The 22818-nt window shown below is 42.7% G+C and overlaps 1 long non-coding RNA gene across 3 annotated transcripts in view; it reads left to right on the top strand.

The window, feature by feature from the left end:
• The first annotated feature begins 21965 nt into the window (after nt 1-21965).
• The window catches only part of LOC140603593 (uncharacterized), a 41134-nt gene continuing 40281 nt past the window's right edge, over nt 21966-22818 (top strand). For all 3 annotated transcript variants that reach the window (XR_012006518.1, XR_012006516.1, XR_012006517.1), the window contains exon 1: nt 21966-22029. This is a non-coding gene — a long non-coding RNA (uncharacterized lncRNA). The remainder of the gene's footprint in view (nt 22030-22818) is intronic.

Below are 22818 nucleotides of genomic sequence, written 5' to 3'. Positions count from 1 at the left end.
TTCATGTGGCAGGACAACTATATATACCATGTCTTATTTACCTCTTCAGGAGTCAAAAGTCCTCCCACCTGGTTCAGGGAGGAATCACATTCAAGTGCAAGTAACAGAAGACTCAATTGGAGCCATTTTCACAAATAACCTGCAGACAGCTGTCTGGAGGCCCCAGTTCACTGTTCTACGGAGCTGGCTTCTCAGAGATGGTCTCGGTCTTTTTCCTCAAGCTGTTACCTGAGGGTCTCAAGAGGTTGCTGTACCTCCCAGGGTGTGTCTGTATATCTACCAGGAAGAAGAAGGGGAGAATGGGACATGCTAACAAATTCTCCTTAATCTCATTGGCCTAGGCTGTGAGTCAGCCGAAGCGTTTCTCTGGCAGCAGGAGCCTGCTCACCTGTGCTCAGAGCAGGCCGGCCCTGACCCTCTCCCCAGGGGCAGCTATCAACCAGTCACTAACCAACCAGGAACTGAGGATCAATACCCCAGCTCTTTTGCCCCTGTGGGGGTGGTGATTCCAAAACACTTGTTCTGCGCTGTGTCCAAGAGTGCTGGGTGGGACGAAGCTTCACTTCAGCCCACTTGCTTCACATTGCGTCTGTCACTGGCCCCATTCCCTCCTTGAGCTGGCCTGCTGATGCTTTCTGGTGCTTCCCACTTGCACTAGAATCATCCTCTCAGGGTCTTTTTTTGCGGGGGAAACCAAACTAAGGTGACGGGGAGCCCCACGATCAGAGAAGTGAAGCAAATTGTGCGCCGTTGCCAGTTAATAAGTAGGCACCCAGGATTCAAATCTGGAGCTTATGATTCATAGGCTGACTTCTCAAGGCCTACCCTGGATTGTGAGTGTCTGACAGCCCCTGGCTTCGAAGGGGAACTGCAGCAAGACGGGGACCACCTCCAAGTGGAGGCCTGTGAGTGTGTGGGAGGGGCGGGGAAGTGTTTGGCTGTCCTTTGCCCCCATAAAGTGAGGGCAGCCAGGGGAACAGCTGGGGGACAGGCTGATTGCTCAGTTTTGAATTCTTCTTCACAATTAGCTCAAGGCCATGAAAGCTGTTCAAAGAAAGGTCAGGATCTCCCTGGAGGCTCTCCTCCTCTTCTGGGGCTATGTGCTCGGTGCTAGCAGCAGCATGAGGTCTCCTCCTTCAGCGGCCCACCCAGGGTCCCTCTAGAGGGGAAAAAGCAGATGCTGGTCTCCTGGGGCACTGCTTGGAAAATGTGCTCGTCAGGGAAGGTTTACAGAGAACATGCTGCATGTTCCTTCTCTGGGAAGAGCAAATCCCACCTGGCAGCGTCTCTTCTAGGACTGAAGGAGCAGGCACAAACTGCCTGCAGACATGTCCTCTTCACCCAGCTGGCCCTACACAGATGCAGCCCTCATGAGTCAGGACACACAGTCCCAGGGTGGGGGATGCAGATGACACGTGCTGAACCCAGTGGAGGCCGTCCCCAGGCTCAGCAGAGCAGGGCTCTCTTGGTCCAGCAGACACAGAGGCAGAGGGGGACTCCGGGGGCTCCCCTCTGGCTCTGCCCTGCCCCTCCCATCAGGCACAGACCTTTTCCCTTTCTCAGAGACTTAGCCCCAACAGGCACAGGAGCCAGACCCCAGGGAGCTCTGAACTCATTAGCCTTCTGAAAGAGGGAACAGGGGTTGGTCAGGGCTCTAGATCTGGCTTGAGTTATGCAGGGCCAGGATAGCGCCTCCACAGTGGTAGGTAAGTTGGGAAAAGGATTTGGAAGCCTATGATTCAGTGGAAAGAGCAAGACTTTAGGGTTAGGTGGGCCTGGGCTCACGTCCCAGCTCTCATCCCTTAGGAAAAAGCAGATAATGGTAACGAGCCTGCACTTCAGGGTGTGGTAAAGATTGGATAATGTCACATTTATGCAACCGGAAAGCACAGACCAGGTGCTGAATAAATGGTCAAGCTATTATTAATACTGATAATGTCTGGGGAAAACAGAACCAGAAGGATAGTGTGATCCAATTTGTGTAAAGTTGTGTTATACTGATAGGAGGTTTGTCAAAACATTAATAGTAATTGTTTCCGGGTAAGGGGATTTTTACTTTTTTTTTTTAGCTGTGTGTTCCTCAAATATTTTTACAATGCATGTTCACATAAAAAGAATTGCCTATCTATAACCTCATTGGGTTCCAGTAAAGGTTGGATTCTTGATGCACTTGAATATAAAAGTTTTCAATTGGGAGAGTGAGGAGAACTGAAATATTCTTCATAGCAGAAGAAGGATTTGGGCTCCTAGAACAACTCTCACCTAAGGGTCTGGTGAGAGTAGAAGAGGTAGGGTGGGGAAGGGAGAGGCAGCTAGTTGACAGAAGTTCATGGGGTCAATAGCATGTATCTATATTTTCCATGAAGTCTGCTCACTCAGATCCTTGGTAAGAGTGATTTTCATTGTAGGCACTGAAACCGGGACCCAACTTCACATAAGAGTTAATGTGGGGTAGGGGTGCCTGGGTGGCTCAGTTGATTAAGCCTCTGACTCTTGACTTCAGCTCAGGTCATGATCTCATGGGTTTGTGAGATTGAGCCCCATATCAGGCTCAGTGCAGCAGGGAGTCTGCACAATTACTATTAATGTTTTGACAAGCCTCCTATCAGTATAACACAACTTTACACAAATGGAATCACACTATCCTTCTGGTTCTGTTTTCCCCAGACATCATCAGTATTAATAATAGTTTGACCATTTATTCAGCACCTGGTCTGTGCTTTGCAGTTGCATAGATTCTCTCCCTTTTGCCCTTCCTCCCACTTGCATGCTAGCTGTCTCTCTCAAATAAATAAATAGATCTTAAAAAAAGAGAGAGAGAGAGAGAGAGAATTAATGTGGGATAGGACAGAGGCAGTGTCTGAGGACACTTGACTCACAATGAACAACTCATTTGGTTCCTCCAGAATCAGCAGAAATCTTGGGAAGCCTCTTTTTTGGGGGGGGGGAGGGGGAAGCCTCTTGAGTGACCTAGAGCATAGAATTGCTCAAGCTCTGGCCACATTGTCCTGGTTCTCTATTACTACATAACAAACCATCACACACTTAGTAGTGTAAAGCAACGACAATCATTTATTATCTTCTCTCATAGTTCTGGGGGTTGAGCAGGCTCAGCAGGGTGGTTCTTGCTCAGGGTACCTCCTGTGGTTGCATTCAGATGGTGTTGCTGAGGGAGCCATGCCAAAGCTTTCCCCACACAGGCAAATGGCGCCTGGGCTAGAAATGCTCATGCAGCTGGGGCTGGAGCAGGTGGGGCTCCTCAAGGATTTCTCTCTGTCTCCATGTGGTCTCTCCACATGGCGTCTCCAGCTGGTCGTCTTGAGGGGGCCTGAACTTCTTACGTGGCCCTTCTGGCTCTGAAGGCTTGTGTATGGAGAGAGGGGGAACCAGGTGGAAGCTATATTGCCTATTGACCCAGCTTTGGGAGTCACACAGTCACTTCTACTACATTCTATTAGTCAAAGTATTCAAAAGGCCCACCCAGACTCCAGGGGGGATGACACAGGCTCCATTTTTTGATGGAAGAATTGAAAGTTTCTGGAATGGAGCATGTGGGATTGAAAATATTGTCATGGCCATTTTGGCCAAATACAGTCTGCCACAAGACATTTGATAGATTTTGAAGGGCATGGTGGTCCCCAGCTGATATCTGAGTTACAATCAGGAAAAAAACAAAACTACTTTCTTTTTTAAAGGCAAAATATTAACAGAGTAGACTTCCACTCAAATCTAAGATTATTTAGAAGAACATGGATGATGGATAGGGACTTTTAGTGTAGCAGATTTACTGGAATTGGCTGTGAAAATCATAATGAAAATGAACGAGCCAGAAAGAAAAATGTTACTCTCTTGTTCAAAACTCTTGGATGGAGCTAAGCAGTGTTGGAAATGGAATAGGAAAATCCTGAAAGAGGGCCCGAGGGTCAGAAGGGTCAGACCTTGGCTGTTGGCAGGGATTTCCTGGATGAGCATGAGAGATGGCTGAGATGAAATGTTCGGGACAGAGACTGGGATGGGTACGTGGAGAAGGGAGTTGAGGGACACCAAAATGAGCACAGTAGGCACATAGGTCCCCTTGGTGGGGATGCCTGGGGGGCCTTAGCCGTGGGGGCCCAGAAGCTCCTGCTCCACTCTGGATTCCCACAAGTGAGTCAAGGATGTACTCAGCCTCTGTTCATTGCTGGTATCCGCAGGATCCCACCTCAGTGAACATCTCCTGCAAGTGGGGGCCCTTCATGGCAGGGGAAATCACTTCCAGTCTCTTGCTCTGCTTCTCACCAAATCTGCATTCTGAGTCCTCATAGCAGACTCAGAATATCTCATCTTGGTCCTAGAGGAGCCTCAGGGTCATTTGGGTTGGAAAGCAGCTCTCTTTCACCTTCAGATCTGATGGGTGAGCATTGGCTTTTGTGTTAAGAAGGATTCTAAGGTTGCCTTTGCACTCAGAGGGAAAGAGGGCCAACATTAATTGGCAGTGCAAGGTGTTCTGAAGACAGCTCCTGATTGTTTTAGCATTGGGCAGCAACAGACCTCTCAAAGCCATTGGCTATCTAACTTTTCTTCCAGATTTTCAGAGCTAGCAGCCTATAGCCTCCTGTACCCATCCCTATTCTCTGCTGGCCTCAGTTGATGACACTTTGGTCTGGTTCCTCTTTAAACAAGTTTTCCCTCTGATCTTCTTCATAGACCTTGAGAAGCTTTGCAAAGACCTTGGAGATCATCTAATGCTCTGCCCTTCTTTTACAAGTGAGGTGACTACCTGTCTCCCCACCAGCATCTCAAGCAAAGCTTGCTTGCTTGCTTGGGGCATGGTGCAAGCTTGGGGCATGGTGCAAGCCTCCTTCCACACTGCCGATATCCCCCTCCAGCCCCTTCCTTGCCGTGGCCAGGCAATGCTGGAGACCATGCCAAAGAGTGTCAACCAGGAACGTGTCTTCTTTCTTGAAATATGTCGTGGATCAGCAGGCAGGCCCCTCAAGACCCCAGAAATGCAACTTGCTCGGCCCAGCACACAGTAACCCAGAAACATATGTGGTGAGCAATAACAGTCATAAATTTTATGAGCTTATGTGTTCCTAATGTGAGATTTCAGGCTGATCTGTTTGTTGAGCTATGCCAAGCTTCAGCATGATTCAATCAAGTCGTGCTTAATCTTCTCTTATTTACTCTGGGTGAGGGTGAGTCATGGAGTATGTCTCTAGTCCAGTCTGCTGAACTAATTTACCCCAAGGATTTTGATGGACTGGTGATTTGTTTTCTCTGAATGTCCAGAGTTTATTTACTTATATCATTAGATGAGGTCTGGATTATATACAGTGAATATCTGTAACCATGCTGAGGACCAAGACCTCTCTCCAGAGAGTGGATTCTCCAGAATCCACTAGGGATGGAGAACGCCTTGGAAGTGATCATGGCTTCTTGTCAGTGCTGGCCAAATCGTGCCAAATGTTTTGTCACCTATACATTAACTCACAGGATATTCAACTCTGTGGTCTCTTTATCATAGAGAAAGTTATTTTGGCCAATTTCCCATGCATCTGATCCTGAGCCATGTGGATCTGGAGTCGAGAGGGAATATTGCCATCTCATCCAAAGATGTAAAAGCCTCAAAAATTTGCCCGAGGCTGGGAGTGACTCCAGCCACCAAGCATCTCCGTCTCCCAGTGTCCAATTTTTTTCAGCCTCTGGGGATATGGGAACATGCAGATGGAATTTGGGGTCTGTGTCCTTAATGCCTTTTTCTCTGTGCTCCAAGAAGATACCATGTGCCCTTGTATGGAGAGCAGTGAAGACCAATCTATAGCCTGATGGTGACAATTTGGGGAGCTCTTGACTTCCACAGATCAGGAGAAATGTGGGGTTTGGGCCTTCCTGGTTTGAGGATACAATGGTGAGAATTTCTTTGATTTCTTCTTTGATCAGGGTCCCAACTGTCAGATTTGCTGGGAACTGAGGGTGTTTTCCAGGATGTGGGACTTTCAGTACTGAAACCAGGAAAGTTCTGGGCAAACCAGGACAAGTTGGTCACTCTAACTTTGATGTCTTTGACTTTGGAAGACAGGCCTTAAGATCAAGATAGATCTTTGGTTGGGATGGGAGGAAACTTTCCTTTGCAAGCAGCTACTTCAGGGCCTCAGGCTCTGGAAAGATAGATTCCGCATTGCCCCCATCGCTGTAAGAGTAAAAGTGGAAAGCTGAGTCCTGGCCTAATTTCTATATATCTAATGCCCTTTTCCCTCTGCTGAGAGAAGTCAGCTGGTTTTCCTGCTGGCTATGGGGCACTGACAATCTCTGAACCTACCCTAAAAGGTAGAAAAATCTACAATTTGCATGGGGAGGCAGATGACCAGAAGTGGCTGTCACTGGGAAAATGCTGTGACCCTGCTGAAGAGGCAGATTCTGAGGTTGGATGTCACCATTCCTGAAACCCTGATGGTCTGAAGCAGCTTCAACGTGGCAGCAGGTTTTGGATTTATCTCTTGGGGGGGAAAAGTATGTGTGTTTGTTTTTTCTTTTTAGGGCTAAATCAGAACACTATGGTGAACTCTCTGGTTATGAGGGTAACACTCAAATTCTACAGCACAATTATTAACAGTGTGGACTCTGGAGCCACACTGCTGGGTCCTGGCTGCCATTTAATTTGACCTTTTGGGTAAGTCGTATAACCTCTCTGGACCTCAGTTTTCTAATCTATAGCATGAGCACACTGATATAGTGGCTGTGAAGAATTAATTAATACATAAAAGAATTTAGAATAGGGCCTAGCACACAGTAACTCCAAAAAATATTATCTATGGCCCTGGAATGACATGGCTGAGTCAAACACACTCAGTCACCATGTATGGCAGTGTACAGAGCTGTCCTGATGGTGGTCAGAATCACACTCCAGTGGGAAGCTCTGCCCTAGGAACCGCTGTGGCTTTTCACCTCTTCCAGCTCTTCTCACGGCATCCTCCATTCTCTCTTACTGCCTGGTCACCACCGCCCAGGCTGGTATGGACAGGCTGCACTTCCCGCTTTGAATGCGGACCTAAATTGAGACTGTGGAGCTTGACAAACTTTTCCTGAGGGTCTGTGCAGAGATCACTGACCACTGGGCCAGCACATATGAAAATTCTAAGGTGTCAATGGCAAAGGTCTTTTCAGAGTGATCCCTCCTGGTCAGTCCCCTGCCTACCAGGCTGCAAGGCAGGCTGGCCTGCTTTCAGAGGATGACTGTGACCTATCTTCTTGCACAGAGTGCAGACCTAAGCAACTTTCTCCAGGCTTCTGCAGGAGACCTGCATGCTTTCACCCCAGCTCCCATCCAGCCTATGCCATGACCATCTGCAGACACACAGCGTTCTCTGGATGCTTCTTAGGGCGGTATGTTGAATTTCACCTTCAGTTTCAGTTTGGCTGTAACACTACCTTTACCTAAAATGTCTTGCCAAATTAGCCCTGAGCAAATAAATGTAATAGTGGATGTTTTTGAAAGCCTGCCTTTGGCTTGAATGCCACAATCTTTGTCTTTATTAATACACTATTTTCTAAACAAGAATTGCTTAGAGTATCTAATTGAATTTTTAGTTCCATATGACATAAACTTAACCTTCTCATCCTTCATTTGACAATGTTTCAAATTTATGTTGGTAAATGTGTTTTTAATACACAAATCTATACAAATGCTTTTTGGCTTCAGTGAAACATTGTGTATTGAATGTAGATAGTGGATGGAATAAAAAAAATTCAGTGGTGTCAGAAGAGATTTCTGCTGCACCATTTCCTGCCAAGATTAAAATATCGAGTCAAGGAAGAGAAAATGCCATAGAATCATTTCTTTGAATCATCTGTTTCAATCTGTTGTGTTTTCCATGAATATTTGCAGCATCGCGATAGCCATGGCCCCTCAAATTATTTTATTCTTGATTGTTTTTGTAGTTACTCTACTAACACTGTTTATAATCCTTTTCCAGTTGTGTCATCTCCTGGAAAAAATTAAACATGTTTACATTTAGAAATATTTGCATTTTGGGAATCCACAGTCTAACAAACATTGTTATCTATACTATATTCATTAGAGGTTGTGTCTCAAATACAACAACATCAAAGTTTGTAGTCAAAATAATGAGTAATAGTTAGCTCTTCTTACCTTATTCAGACTGATTTTACTCATTGCATCTACTACAATTTTAATTATTTAGTTTTATGTTTCATCCCCTAAATAGGTGTGATATTATTTGGTGTAAATATTTATATTATGCATAAACGCTCTGCCATAATATTATCAAATTTTGCTCTGAGTTCTGCCAAATGGATAAAATTCCCATTATCATGTTCATGCTCATAAAGTTTCTTGGATGCTCCTCTGCACATTGGACCTTGCTTGCCAAAAGTTAAACCGTGTATAATCTGTATTTAACAACAGCATAAATTTTTTTTCATTTTTGTAATTTATTTGTGGCATTGATAATTTTTATTTTAATCAGATTTTTAAAATTTCAGCTTTTCAATACTATTAGTCAGACTAGGTGAGAGAATGCTTTAGGGACAAGCAACGCTGAGACTTCATAGCTTGACAGACCAATGTTGATTTCGCATTCGTGCAATACTCACTGCAGGACTGAGTGCCTTCTAGGGCAGGTGCCTCCCTACAGGGTAACTCAATGACCCAGGCAAACAGAGATGCCACCATCCTGCAGCTTTACCACCAGCACACGTGGCCTCCTCAGTCAGTGTGGCAGGTGAGGATGGTGGAGGATCTGAGACCAACAATCAAATGCTTCAGTTTAGAAAGGACAGGGTCACTAATGTTCACCACCCCTTGACCCACCTGATCATGAGGGCTCTTCTGACTGCCAGGGAAGCAGAGATGTGAAATCCTCACACTTGCCCGGAAGAAGAGAACCAAATAGGAGTAAGCCTCAGACTTCTGTGCCACAATATCTTAATGTTTGTTCTTGTATACTTTATTTTATTCATTTTTACAAAGAATATGTGATAAATGCTGCCAGCCTTTGCATCCATTTCTCATTTTTGGTTTTTAACTATCCCCAAAGAATTGGCATTATAGAGAAAAATACAGAATACTTTGAGGAAGAATAAAGTAACTATGAGTAGTAACTTTTGGAAGAATTCATGCACAATAAGCTTATGAAAACTTCCTGTTTCTAATGTCCTTTGGGAAGTTAAAATTCTTATTTGAGGTTTTAAAAAAGTTCAACAAGTGTATCCTAATATGTAATATTCAAATCATTTGCTCTCCCTGGCTCTAACTACATTCATTCTGTAAGTCCTTTAGCCCCTTCATATTTCTCCTAAGTATTTCTGGGAATCCCTGGATATAGTTTTAAGGGTATTTCTCTGGCTAATACTGTGGACTCCTGTTTATTCCATTTTCTTCCTTCTCTGGTTACTGCCATCACTGCTAAATGCTAAAACCACAGCAACGTCCCCAAATACTCAGCCTGCACTGCTACCAACCACTATACCCATCCTTTCCTGTCTCAGTCTATTGGCTGACTGGTATCATTAAAGCCTTGTGCTCCCAATAGCCTAAGAAATGGTAAAGAAAACACTTATTTTAGGGCTCAGCCTCTGCAGTGGTTAGCTAAGTACTATACAATAAACTACCCTCAAATACAGAGGCCTATAAAACAGCAACCATTTCTTTTGCTTGTGATTCTATGGGTTAACACTTAAGGCTGGAATTAAGTGGTCTTAATGGTCTTAGATGGGCTTCCTCTTGTGTCTGTGGGTCAGCTTTGCCAATCTTGACTGGACTCTTTCACATGTCCAGGGTCTCAGTTGGGATAACTGGGCTAGCTCTGGGTCACATGGCCTCTTATTCTCTAGTGGCCTAGTTCACATGGATGGGGAGGAGTCCCAAGAGAAAGGCAAGTGTGTAAGCCCTCTTAAAGCCTGAGCTCAGAACTGGAAAATGCCTTTTATACTAAGATTCTATTGGCCAAAGAAAGTTACAGGATCAGCCCAGAATCAAGGAAATGAGAAAGACTCCATCTCTTGAGGGGAGAGCTAGAAAGTTGCGTTGCAAAGGGTATGGATGGATATAGGGGAGAGTAAAGGGCTACTATCATATTGGTAACACTTAACAGCCTCCCCTTAGAATTGAGATGAGAGTCCAGGGGGATTGGGCTAGAAGATATTTGATGACAGGCCCAGATTCACTCAGAATCACTCCTGCTCCTACTATTGGTCTTCTGACTTTGACCATGTTCACACATGCCAATACCATGGCAGTAGGCAGAGCCTAAGTTCAAGCTCAACCCAGAGAATGCGAAGGGAGCCTGACTATGGCTTCTAAAGCTCACCAAGAACTGGGAGAAGGGACTGTTTAAGAAGTCTCCTGAGTAACTCTCTCTTTTTTAGCCTCCTACTTGGTGTTGTTTTCCTAGGACTGCCAAAGGCGGCAAGTCACTCTTGGGTGGATGCCTTCTAAGAGGAAGGTGGCTGCAATCTGTGCCCCCTCTGAGTGTGACTGAGGGAGGGAGAGAAAGAAGAAGAAAGGCTAATTCAGATGCCAGCTTCAGGCTGGTCTCTCTATGATCAAGGCCACATTCTGACCCTCCTTTTGAGCTAAAAATGGAAGCCCCAGGATGTAGATGAGGAATAAGAATGAGTTGCGACCATCATCCTTCACATATGCCAGGAGGTCAATTTCTTTGTCTCATCTCTAGTGCCAACCTAAGAAGGGTTCATGGACAGGAACAGGAGTGGAGAATTCATTGAGTAGACCAGTCTATCCTATTCAGGGGTGAGTTCCTATTCTAAGTCAGATTGGAAGGGGTAGAAACTTTTATTATGCTCCCTCAAGTGGCATCAAACGTTCAGCATCTTTAGGGGGTCCCTGAGTCCCCAGGGGATAATTAAACCAATCATGAGATGGTCTTAGAAAAGAGAGCTTGGTGGGGAAAGTTCTAGGCTTGGAGTTCCTGGAGTGTGGGGGTCCTAGAGGATACCCAGAACTCTCTAGAGTGGTTTCCAAACTGCTTTTAGCCTCGCTGCAACATTCAACAGAACACAAAAATTTAAAACAGTTCATCATTGTTGAGTAGGAGGGGTACCCAAAGAATTTTCAAGTCAGCCTGTTTTGGCTGGATACCAGCTTCCTCTTCTGTAGAGGAGGCTCATGCTACCTTTTCTTCTTCACTCATCTGGGATATTTTTTAGGATAAAATATGGAAACAAGTGTGAAAGCAGCCTTGGAAATATGAAGCATTCCATAAATATAAAATTTTTTCATTTATTTGTTCATTCATAGCTTCACTGCTTTCAAACAGAATTGAGGCAGCTCACAAGATTAATATGGTGAAAATAAGTCCCCAAACTACTATCACAGAACTACAAGAAAAGCCAAGTAATAAAAAGAATAGGAATGAGGAAAATTATATCCAAACACCAGACCAAGAAATATTTCTTCAAGTGAGCATAAAATTTAGCTCCTGAGGGATAACAGGATAGACAGATAAATATAGAGATCACTAATGTTTACTAGGCACCTCCTGTGTGCCAGACACTGCAGTTCAGTTGCATGAGCCAAATTATTTTTTTCTGAGCTTTTCAGTAACCAGGGTAAAAGAAAGGAATTAAGAATGGAAGAAAAGAAATCTAAATAAATTTATCACTAGCTTTTTTCTGAGCTTGAGTTCTGAGATGAGTCTTTATATAAGGTACATCAAGGAACATATTGAAGAGTATCTTCTAAATTAGATACTTCTAAATTAGTATATCGTGTTCAAGTTCCAGGTAAGATGCAGTAAACACACTCCACCCTATCTCTCTTAGGGCAATGCAGTTCTAAAACCTGGAAAGAATTCTTGGGACACTGAGGACTCAAAAGCAAATAGTAGTAGGCAAATTGGGAAGGAAAACCAGAATTTGATGTACCACTGAACTAGCAAAAACTTCACCACTTTTTCCTTCTGATCCCTTTACAGCTTAGACTTAAAAGTGAATGCAGATGTGGAAGGTACATGACAGGGTGGGGTAAGCAAAGCCCCAGATTTCTGACTAGGGAAATGAAAAGAAGAACCCCAGAGAGTTGGAAAGTACCAGAGAAAGTGACCACATAAAGGTGTTTGTGAGCTGGAGGGCTCATGCTAAGCTGTACATGTGTGGATCTGATCCCAAATAACAGACCAAACACACTGATCAACCACTACTTCTATCCCGAACTAGCTAGTGGAGAATACATATACATGGACAGATATCAATGACACTACAAAGAACTTGAAAACTGAACTGACATTGGAATCACGCCCATAGAAGACAGGTTGGAACTTAAGGCCTGAACTTAATCAGATCCATTGCCTCTTATGACAAAAATAACAACATTCCTCACAGGATTTAACAAGACTGAAAGTCTCATAACATAATTATCAAAATGTCCAGGATACAATTCAAAGTCACATGTTACATTAAAAACCAGACAAATGTCAATTTGCATGGGGAAAGGTAAGTGATAGATGCCAATGCTTAGATGACACAGATATTGGAATTATCTAACAAAGAATTTAGAGCACCTATTATATAAATGATCCAAAAGTAAGGACAAATTCTCTCTCCCTCTCTTTGTCTCTCATCCCCTCCCTCTCTTCTTTGTTTTCCTCTCTCTTCTGGTCTTGCTATAATAATATTTTATTTTATATTTAGTTATAATTTTATTTATTATTTTTAATAAAAAATTATTAGCATCAGCCTAAAAAAATGAAGGTGCATGTTTAATGAATAATCAAGTACTGACTTTCCATTTCTCAAGAAAGTTGATGGTGAACATATCATTTACACAAAATTGTTGTTGACGTGGGGGCTTTGTTGGTTCACTGCAGGAAACAGGAAGACATATCTGCTAAAGAAGCATCAGTTTTTGTTGGTTATCAATTTCTTGCCTCTCAGCTCCAAACTCACTCTTTTTTCCTGTTCTGCAATAATGGATATGAGATATAAATATTTTTTCTTTTGTTAGCTGGCATGATGTTAAGCTTTTAAATAGAGGGGCAAATTCTCTTGATAGGAATGGAAAACTAGAAAGTCTCAGCAAGGAAATAGAAGATATGAAGGAGAACAAGATGGAAATTTCAAAATTGAAAACTATAATATTAACTGAAATAAAAACTCACTTGGGCTCACCGGCAGAATGAAGGTGTCAGAGGAAACAATGAGTGAACTTAAAGATAGATTAATGAAATTAATAATAATGAAATTATTTAATCTGAATGACAGAAATAAAAAATGTTGGAAAAGTGGACAGAGAATAGGGACCTGTCAGACAATATAAAAAAGTACAATATTTATGTCATCAGAGTTCCAGAAGGAGAGAGGAAATATTGCAGTGCTGAAAAAAATACTCAAAAAAAAAAAAAAAAAGATGTCTGAAAACTTCCAAGACTTGATGAGATACATAAACCTACAGATTTAAGAAGCTGAGTGACCCATGAACAAGATAAATCCAAAGAACTCTATGCTCAGCCACTTCATAACCAAACTACTAAAAACTAAAGACAAGAGAGTCTTGAATTCAGAGAAAAACAACACAATATGGAACTATAGTTCAAATGATGGAGGACTTCTTATCAGAAATGTGGTAGGCCAGAAGGAGGTGGTGGCATGACATTTTCGAAGAGGTGAAAGACAAGAAGTGTCATCCCATAATTCTAGTGAAAATATGTTTCAGGAATGAAAGTGAAATAAAGACATTCTCAGAGTAAGCAGAGCTAAAAGAATTTGTTCCCAGTGGACTTGCTCAAAAAGAATTGCTAATAAAGTTCTCCAGACAAATGAAAAATGATACCAGATGAGAAACTCAGAACATCAAGAGTGATGAGAAAGCAAAAGAAATGGTAAATGGCTGGAAACAGTGTTATTGAAAATGCAGAGGTATTCTGGTTTTGCCTATTTCTGATATCCGGTTTTACCCCCCTAAGGGTACTCTAAGACATGCATTAAACTGCAGTTCTAAAAATCAGTGCTGTGGGAGGACATGGGGAGCAGGAAGAGTATAAGATCATGTCAAAATCATGTCACTCCTCAATTCAGTGGTGCCTCAGCTCACCCAGAATAAGTGCCAGTCTTGACTCTAACACTTAAGGCCCCATATGACCTGGCCCTTTATTACCTCTTTGATGTCTTCTACTATTCTCCCCTCTCATGCTCCTCTGCAGATAAACTGGCTCCAGTGCCTCAGGGCCTTTGCACTTGTTGCCTCCTCTGTCTGGACCTTTTTTCCCTCAGTTGTCTATATGGCTGACTCTCCCATCTCTTCCAGGTCTTTGCTCAAATGTTACCTTCTCATTGAGAATTCCCCTGACTGTTCTATTCAAAACTGAAAATTCCTCTATTTACCCTGGCACTGTCTTTCCTTGTTTTCTCTTTTGTCTTTTTCCATAGCATTTATCAACTTATCATACCATCTAATTTCTTATTTGTTTATTTGTTGTCTCTCATGTCCCACTTCATGAAAACAGAGGTTTTCGTCTTTTTGTTTACTGCACAGTGCCTGGCACATGGTAAGTAGATTCAATGTCAATTCTCTTTGAATTAATAAAAAATTACAATCCATAGGAGAAGGTACTTAAATATCTCTTAGTAAAATAGCATAACCATTGTCTCAGGTGGCTCACAGAGTGAACATCTTATTAACTTATATAGTGGAAACTTCATGGTTTATATATTCAGCTCCTCTCTTTCGTTCTGGTGGCAGTTGGCTTATTTTTGGGGCAACAGTTCCTCTATCTCTAACATATATTCCAATAAGAGTTCAACTCACTCCCTGGCTCTGGGGATGGGTATAGACCAAGCCAGACCAAGAGAGTACTTTCCCAGGACTCTTGAATCAGAATTAGGCAGGGAGATGTGAGGTAGGAAGTTGTGTCCCTGTCACATGGAAAAGACTGTGCAGTAATAGAGAATGAGATATCATGCATCCTGCACATCCAGCCCATAGTAACAGTCATCCTTCAGGCTGACACCTCCCGCCCATGACCTTCCTGTAATTTGGCTATATTGAGTTGGGTTTCTGTCACTACAAAAAAACATTTCTGAATAACACAGTTTATTTGAAGCTGCAACTATCACCATCAGCAAATACATTATTGTATGTAAATATTGTGCTAGGATCTGTGGTACAGGGAAGAATGGATAAATGAGACAGAGTCTATATTGTTAAGAGCCCTTCTGTTTATTTTTTTTCTTAGTCCTTCTGTTTAGATCAGAAGGCAGTTATACCTCAAAATACCATTTCAAAGAGCCAAGTGAACATTATAGATAATATATATGGGCCACGAAGAGGGAAAAACCACTGTGGATTAATGTGATTAGAAAAGGTTTTATGGAAGAGGTAAAACTTGGCCTGGAGGTAGTAGGAAAGGTGAAACACCCATAAGCACGCAAGATAGAGGAAAATACTCTGGGTAGGGGGAAAAATTACGTGAACAAAGGCAACGACTCAGGTATACCTGAAGGAATCATGTGGGTTAGTTATGGAAGACGTTCTATATGATTTATAAAGTGCTCTCAAAAAAAAAAAATAAAATAAAAATAAAGTGCTCTCACATTCATTGTCTCATATTTTCATAAGAATTTAGTTAGGTGGTTCTGAGCCATTCAATGACTTCTTTAAAGGATATATAACCTAGTAAGTAGCACATGTAGAACTTAAACCAAATCTTTTTATTCAAGTGTAAGGCACTGCGTACTAGATTAGAGTGAATTTTTATCATAATGGCATAAGACATCAGCTAATATTTAACAATTTCCTATACTATTAAATAATAAATTTTCTCAACTGTCTTTTCAAAATCTTTTGATGTGTTTGAGTCAAGATCCAAACAAGGTTCACAAATTGAATTTAGTGAATAGGCCTTGTAGGTCTCTTTGAAAACTTACAGGTTCCCTTCCCACTTTTTTTCCTTGCAATTTATTTGTAAGATTCTAGATTTAGCAGACTTCATCCCACTCGTGTCAATTAATATGTTCCTTTGTCCCTTTTATGCCCTGGAAACTGTGGTTAGATCTTGAAGCTTGATTAGAGTTCAATTTGGTTTTTTTTGAGGAATAATAATAATATATGAGGAATAATCAGTGGTAGTGTGTGCTTCCAAATGCATCACATCAGGTGGCATGCAATGTTTGGTCATTTCTCTTTTTTTGTCATATTCAGATTGATCATTGGGTTCTGGTATTATCAGTGTAAACCATTCTTTATGAAGAATCCCCTCAGTTTTTCAGTAATGTTTTTAGCAGCCACTGATAGAGATAATATATTAGTGTAGCAGCCATTGATATTGCCTAGTCCCATTGTAACATTGGTAGCTACAAATGTTATGGTGATATCCTGATTCTATAATTCCTTCTTCAGTTGTCGGCTAGAATTCTTCTATAAAGATCTTTTCTACATCAACTATTTGACTACTTGAAGAAGTAGAATATTTAATTCGTTTTCAGAATAATGAGTTAGTTCCCTAGCATATTCCTAGGTGACCAATTAGTTTATTATTATTATTATGAACTTGTGGATTTTAATATTTTTGGTATGTTAAATCATTGCAATTACTATTCATTTTGATGCTTAGAAATTTCCATCTTTGGTCAGCAGGAGCCCCTTCAACTTGGCTCTTGGGTTCTTTTTGTATCATCTCAACAATCTTTAATATCCTCCTTGCTTTCTATGCTCATCTTGTACATTTCTTGGTCCAGAACTGAAATCAGCCTATTTCATAGAAAGTGGGAAATAGTATTTAGAGAAAAGGATCTGTGCCCTAGGGGTGTTCGTTATTCCTAGGTAGGTCACTGTACCTACGTTTTTTCAGCAGACAGAGAAGGAAAAGAGGGAAAGAAGTAGGGTTTTCTTTTTGTTTTTTTAAGGATTTTATTTATTTATTCATGAGAGACACACACACACACGGGGGGGGGGGCGGGGGGGAAGAGGCTGAGACACAGGCAGAGGGAGAAGCAGGCCCCACACAGGGAGCCCGATGGGGAACTCGATCCCAGGTCTCCAGGATCAGGCCCTGGGCTGAAGGTGGCGCTAAACCGCTGAGCCACCCAGGCTGCCCTGTTTCGTTTTTAAAGAGAAAATATATCCCGGATTCATGCTGAGGTTTACAATTCAAATTTAAAACCACATGTTTTTTACTTAATTTTATATTTATATCTCTTTTCTCTTATTCTGAAAATCCTTAATCGTAAAATGAATTACTTATTTGCTTTATCTTGTTTTATGTAGGTTTCAGCATAGCAGTAGAAGTATTATTAACAATCTAACTACTCAAAAATAGTTCAATCTTTCTACTTAAAGTTTGGTGTTTTTTTAATCCTTAGGCTATATCTCATTAGAGTTATTATTCAAATTACTGTGTTTCAAAGTCATTTGAGGGGCACCTGAGTGGCTCAGTCAGTTGAGTGTCCTTTTGATTTTGGCTCAGGTCATGATCTCATTGTTGTGAGATTGAGCCCCACATTGGGCTCTGTGCTGGGCATGGATCCTGCTTAAGATTCTCTCTCTCCCTCTCCCTCCACCTCTCCTCACTCTACTCATGAGCGCTCTCTCTTTCTCAAAAAATTTTAAAAATGTAAAAATTAAAGCCATTTGAAATAATTCTTCCCTATCTGATTAAGCCCCCGAACTTGATACACAGACTTAACTGTTTTATTTACTTTCATTTCTTAAGTATTGCATTTTTCTATTTGATTAATTTTGTTGTAAAGCATTTTCATTGTTCCAAGGTAAAAATTTATAAAACTTTTAATTGTAAAATTATATATAATAGTAATTTTTAATTGTAAATTTTTAATTAAAAATTATTATAAAATAAAGTATATTCAGGGAAGTCTTGCTTTAGTCCTGTCTTCTCCATCTTATTTCCTCTCTCACCTATAGAAACCATTATTGGGCAGCCTGGGTGGCTCAGCGGTTTAGTGCCTGCCCTCAGCCCAGGGCGTGATCCTGGAGTCCCAGGATCGAATCCCACGTCAGGCTCCCTGCATGGAGTCTGCTTCTCCCTCTGCCTGTGTCTCTGTCTCTGTCTCTGCCTCTCTCTCTCTCTCTCTCTGTGACTATCATAAATAAATTTTTAAAAAGTTAAAAAAAAAGAAACCATTATTAATTTTTCCTCTTACATTTTAAAAATATGTAAGGGATAAGTATATATAATCAAATGATCTCCCCTTTCTCAAGTAAAATGGGACATACTATATACATTATTCGATACCTTTTTTCCCTATTGAATAATATGCTTTGGAGATCATGCCACAATACAATATAGAAATATTTCTCATTCCTTTTCATAGCTGCTTGGTCATCTATTGTGTGTTTTAATAATAATAAAGTATGTCATTTACTTAAGCAGTCCCTTATTGGTGGGCATTTGGGTTGCTTCCAGTTCTTTGTTAATATAAATAGTATTACAATTAATAGTCTTGTGCAAACATCCTTTCCTACTTTTGTCAATGTATCTTTGGTATAAATTCTTACAAGTGGGATAGATTGTTCAAAGGGCAAACGCATATGTAATTTTGCTAGATATTGCCAAATTCCCTTCCATAGGATTGTACCATTTTGCATTTCCTTTTTTTTTTTAAAGATTTTATTTATTTGACAGAGTGAAATTGAGAGAGAGAGAGAGAGAGACAAGCAGGCAGAGCAGCAAGCAGAGGGAGAAGGAGAGGCTCAATCCCAGGACCCTGGGATCATGACCTGAGCCAAAGGCAGACACACAACCCACTGAGCCACCTAGCCACCATTCATTTTGCATTTCTAATTGCAAGTTTCCAGTGCTTGCTTCTTCACACCTTCCCTAAGAGTATGTTATCAAACTTTTGGATTTTTGTTTGAAAAATGGCATCTTGGTTTAATCATATTTTACATCTTTCTTATTACACTCCTTTTAAGGTTTCTGATTCCCTAACACCACTCCTAGCTCATTGTAGCTTCTCAATAATTATTCTTTGAATCCATAAAAGTATAAAGTGGTATTTTAGTAAAATTAATCTAGCTGCAGAATACAGAATAGTTTAGAATGTGGAGAGAACAGAGACAAGGAGCACTCATGAATTTTAGGACACAGAATCAAGTCACAAGAAATACAACTTTATTTTTCTACAATTCCCATATTACATTTCCTCTTCTCAGAGTTGGAAGTATTGATTTAACAATCTCTGTCAATTCAGATTTTGCCCTACTCCCCATCCTCAAGATTATGTCTGAATTCCAGGGTCCTGAGTCAGGTTCTTGGCCATCACTTGCCCATCTGACCACCAAGCCAAGGAGGTTGCAGCTGTGTATGACTTCCTGCACTTTCACCCAGAGGGCTTTTTTTTTTTAATTGGCACTTAGCTTTTTCATTCTTCTTTTGAAGACCTAAGGAAATCTGACTTTTCTCCCACAGGTCTTGAGGTTCACAGAAGACTGGGAGGACAACTGAGTTTTATCTCCCAGAGACCCTTGTCCTCAGCACCTCTAGTCCAGGTCCTCTAGTCCTCAGCCACACAGAAAGTCACTGTGAGAACTGGGTTCCAACTTGGGCCTCCTGAACCCACTTTGCCTCCTCTGAAATGTCTCTTGAATCTATCTAGGGCTCAATTTGGGTGTGGAATAAAGGCACAGTTTCTTCTCAGAAACCACCCCGTTTCTCCCCTTCCATACCCTCCTCAAGGCCCAGCATAGGAGTATTTATCTCCTGGGGAAGAGGGTGTGATAGGGAACTTCCCCTGACTGAGCCCCTGGTCCTCAAGACTGATCACTGGCTTTTGATATTCCAAAGCCAAGAACCTGACTGTTCCATTTTAAGTTCTAACAGTGCTTTCTCGAGCAATGGGTAGATGCCTCACAGTCTAGCTTGAATGGGAGAGGGCCACGGGGGAGAAAAAGGAATGTTGTGGGGGGATGTGAGGCAGGGAGGAATTAATATCTCCAAAGATTATCCCAGTTACATCTGTTAAAAGCATATAGCAATGGCCAGGTATGACGTGGTGAGAGGTGGAATGAGATATTGGCTGAGGTTTGGGGGTTGATTGATGAAGGAGGGAAGGAGAATGATTCAAGAATGAGATGGGGATTTGGAGCTGTCCATGCAGAAGAGTGAGAGCGCAAGGGACTGAAATGAGGCCAGCTGGAGGGTGGGCTTGCTGATTCTGGGAGAAAGATAGTGAACTTGGCTCAAGGCTTGGGTGAGATACAGAGGTGACCGTCAAATCCAGGGGAGGGGTTGAGATCCCCGCTTTCTGGAGGATGAGACAGAGAGAGAGTATGCCACTGAGGCTCTAGGACTGCTTCCATAGGTGAGGGAGGAGAACAAAGAGGACAGCTCCTACAGGCCAAGTCTTTGCGGGGCCAAGCATCATGTAAGCATGTCTTTCGTCCCAGGACATGGTCTCACCGTGGACACTTGAGAGGAGGATTCAGTTTAGCACATCTCATACATATACTAGCCTGGTCCGTATGTGCATCTGACTGTCCATCTGCTGCCCCAGCAGGCAACACTGGAACCATGTCATTTGCAGTTATGCGTCCGAGAGAATATATAAAATTGTACCTTTTTTCCCCTGCAGATACAATTGCCCCAGAAGTTGAGCTGGTTTACTTTCTATTTAATGTAACAAACATTGGCTATGCAGCTCTCTTGCACAGAGCACAGTATCCTGTACAATAGCATGGAACAGAAGTTTCAGATTGCTAGTGCACAAGCTCTGTCTAACCCAAAGACTTCTTTCATTTAGCCTGCATAACGCTGTTTGTTTTGCTTTTTATATTTGACTAGCTGCCAAAATATAGAAATAAAGACATTTCACCTAAAAATGTGAATTTCAAGCTCTTCAAAAGATCTGTTTGACCACTGTGGGCCTGTGTTCCCACATGGCAAAATCAGCCAGAGCAGTAAAGTGCCTGCTGTCTCAAACAGGCATGCCCCTCCTACTCACAATAGATCCACCTGTTCTTTATCTCTCAAAAAATTTAGACTTCTGGCTTAACTCCTGTGGTCTTTGGTGTCTAAAACTCCTGGCTTGTTGCTTCAACCCACTGGCTTTGGTAATAAACAGACATAGGCTCTACTTTTGACTCAGCCACCTACCAGTAACCCTGGGCAAGTTACTTTATTCTCTAAAGTCTCAGGCTCCCCTTCTTCAGGATGGTAATGATAATAGTGCCTAGGGGCACCTGGGGGGCTCAGTGGTTGAACCTCTGGCTCAGGGAGTGACCCCAGGGTCCCGGGATCAAGTCGCATGTCAGGATCCCTGCATGGAGCCTGCTTCTCCCTCTGCCCATGTCTCTGCCTCTCTCTCTCTCTCTCTCTCTCTCTGTGTGTGTGTGTGTGTCTCATGAACAAATAAATAAAATCTGAAAGAAAAAAAGAAAGAAAAGAAAGAAAGAAAGAAAGAAAGAAAGAAAGAAAGAAAGAAAGAAAGAAAGAAAGGAGGGAAGGAAGGAAGGAAGGAAGGAAGGAAGGAAGGAAGGAAGGAAGGAAGGAATAGTGCCTACTTCCCACGCCGGAGCAAGTAGGACAGTGTGTAGGCAGAAATGGCTTGGTACGTGGCAGATCACTGTTAAGGACGGCCGGGAGTTCCCCGCTGACCAGGTCAGTGCAAGGGAGGTCGGAGCCGGCCAGGCCCCGCAGGCTGCGGAGAGGGAGGGCTTCCTGGGTGCGGAGGAGGCTTAGGGGCCGGGCTTTCTTTGTCTTCTGTGGGAGGCAGGCAGCCCAGCTGGGGCCTGCATGGACTTTGAAACCCGGCCTTCAGGACAGAGCTCTGAGCCCCCACCCCAGCGGGCCGCCTCTGGGCTGTGATTCCAGGAAGCCGGTCCTATCAGTTGGGCCCAGTTTCAGGAGTGGTTTCTTGCCATTTCCCCTCAGTCATGTGGCTGCTGGAGTGGACAAAGTGGGAGGGAATGTGATTAGCTCTCAGGCTGCTTTACAGGCGGGGGAGTGGGAATGTGTCACAGATTGGAGAATGGTTAGAATGTGGATGCGGAATGTGGCAGCCCGGGGGGAACCAGGCAGACCCCACCTCAGGAGCCAGCCACCTGGGCAGGTGTCTCAGGTCAGAATGCTGGAAAGGGGCCTCCCCGCAGGTCCCCACCCAGACCCCTCCGGCTCTCATCTTAGAAATACAGGCCATCCTGGGAAGGCTAGTTTCTGGGCTGGAAGAGGTAGTCAGATGCACTTATAGCCTTCTGGGAGCCTGGGCTGGGAAGGAAGTGTACCTTTTAAACAAAATGACATATAGACCATGATAATTGAGAATGCTGCTCATCACCAAATGTCAAAATCATGTATTTATGTGGAACATCTTTCTTATGTTCAACGGGCATCCTAAGCACCATGCTCATTTTCCAGCCTCGTTGCTGAGGTGGGGAGAAGCAGATATGCTACTGACAGGGCAAGAGGTACAGAAAGGCCAGCGTGCTCCTCAGAGCCACACAGAGGGTCATTGTGGAAACTGGTTTTGAACTCACGGCCTCCTGACTCCATTCTGCACTCACTTCACCAACCTCCCTTCTCCCTAAGTCCATACCTTTATTTCTCTGAGAAGGTTGGAGGTTCTTCCCTTTTAGGGTGAAGTCAGTGTAGTACTCACTTAGGCACCAGATTTAAGGGGGAAAGGCAAAAAAGTTAACACTGGGGATAAGTGATAGCTTAATGCAATATATTTTTTTAAATAAAAATTAGTGCAAACAAAATCAAATTTCTAAGGAAAGGCAAGATCTGACTCTGCACTTGCATGACTGATCTCATTTGCCTCCCCTGGTCCCAGCCCTGCCAAAGTACATGGTCCCCAGAACCCATGTGGTACACGTGGAGCCAAACACACAAGGACTCCATTCTGCTG

Source organism: Canis lupus, chromosome 14, assembly GCF_048164855.1.
Source record: "Canis lupus baileyi chromosome 14, mCanLup2.hap1, whole genome shotgun sequence".
Lineage (NCBI taxonomy): Eukaryota > Metazoa > Chordata > Mammalia > Carnivora > Canidae > Canis > Canis lupus.
This window is presented reverse-complemented; position numbering and strand designations above follow the sequence as displayed.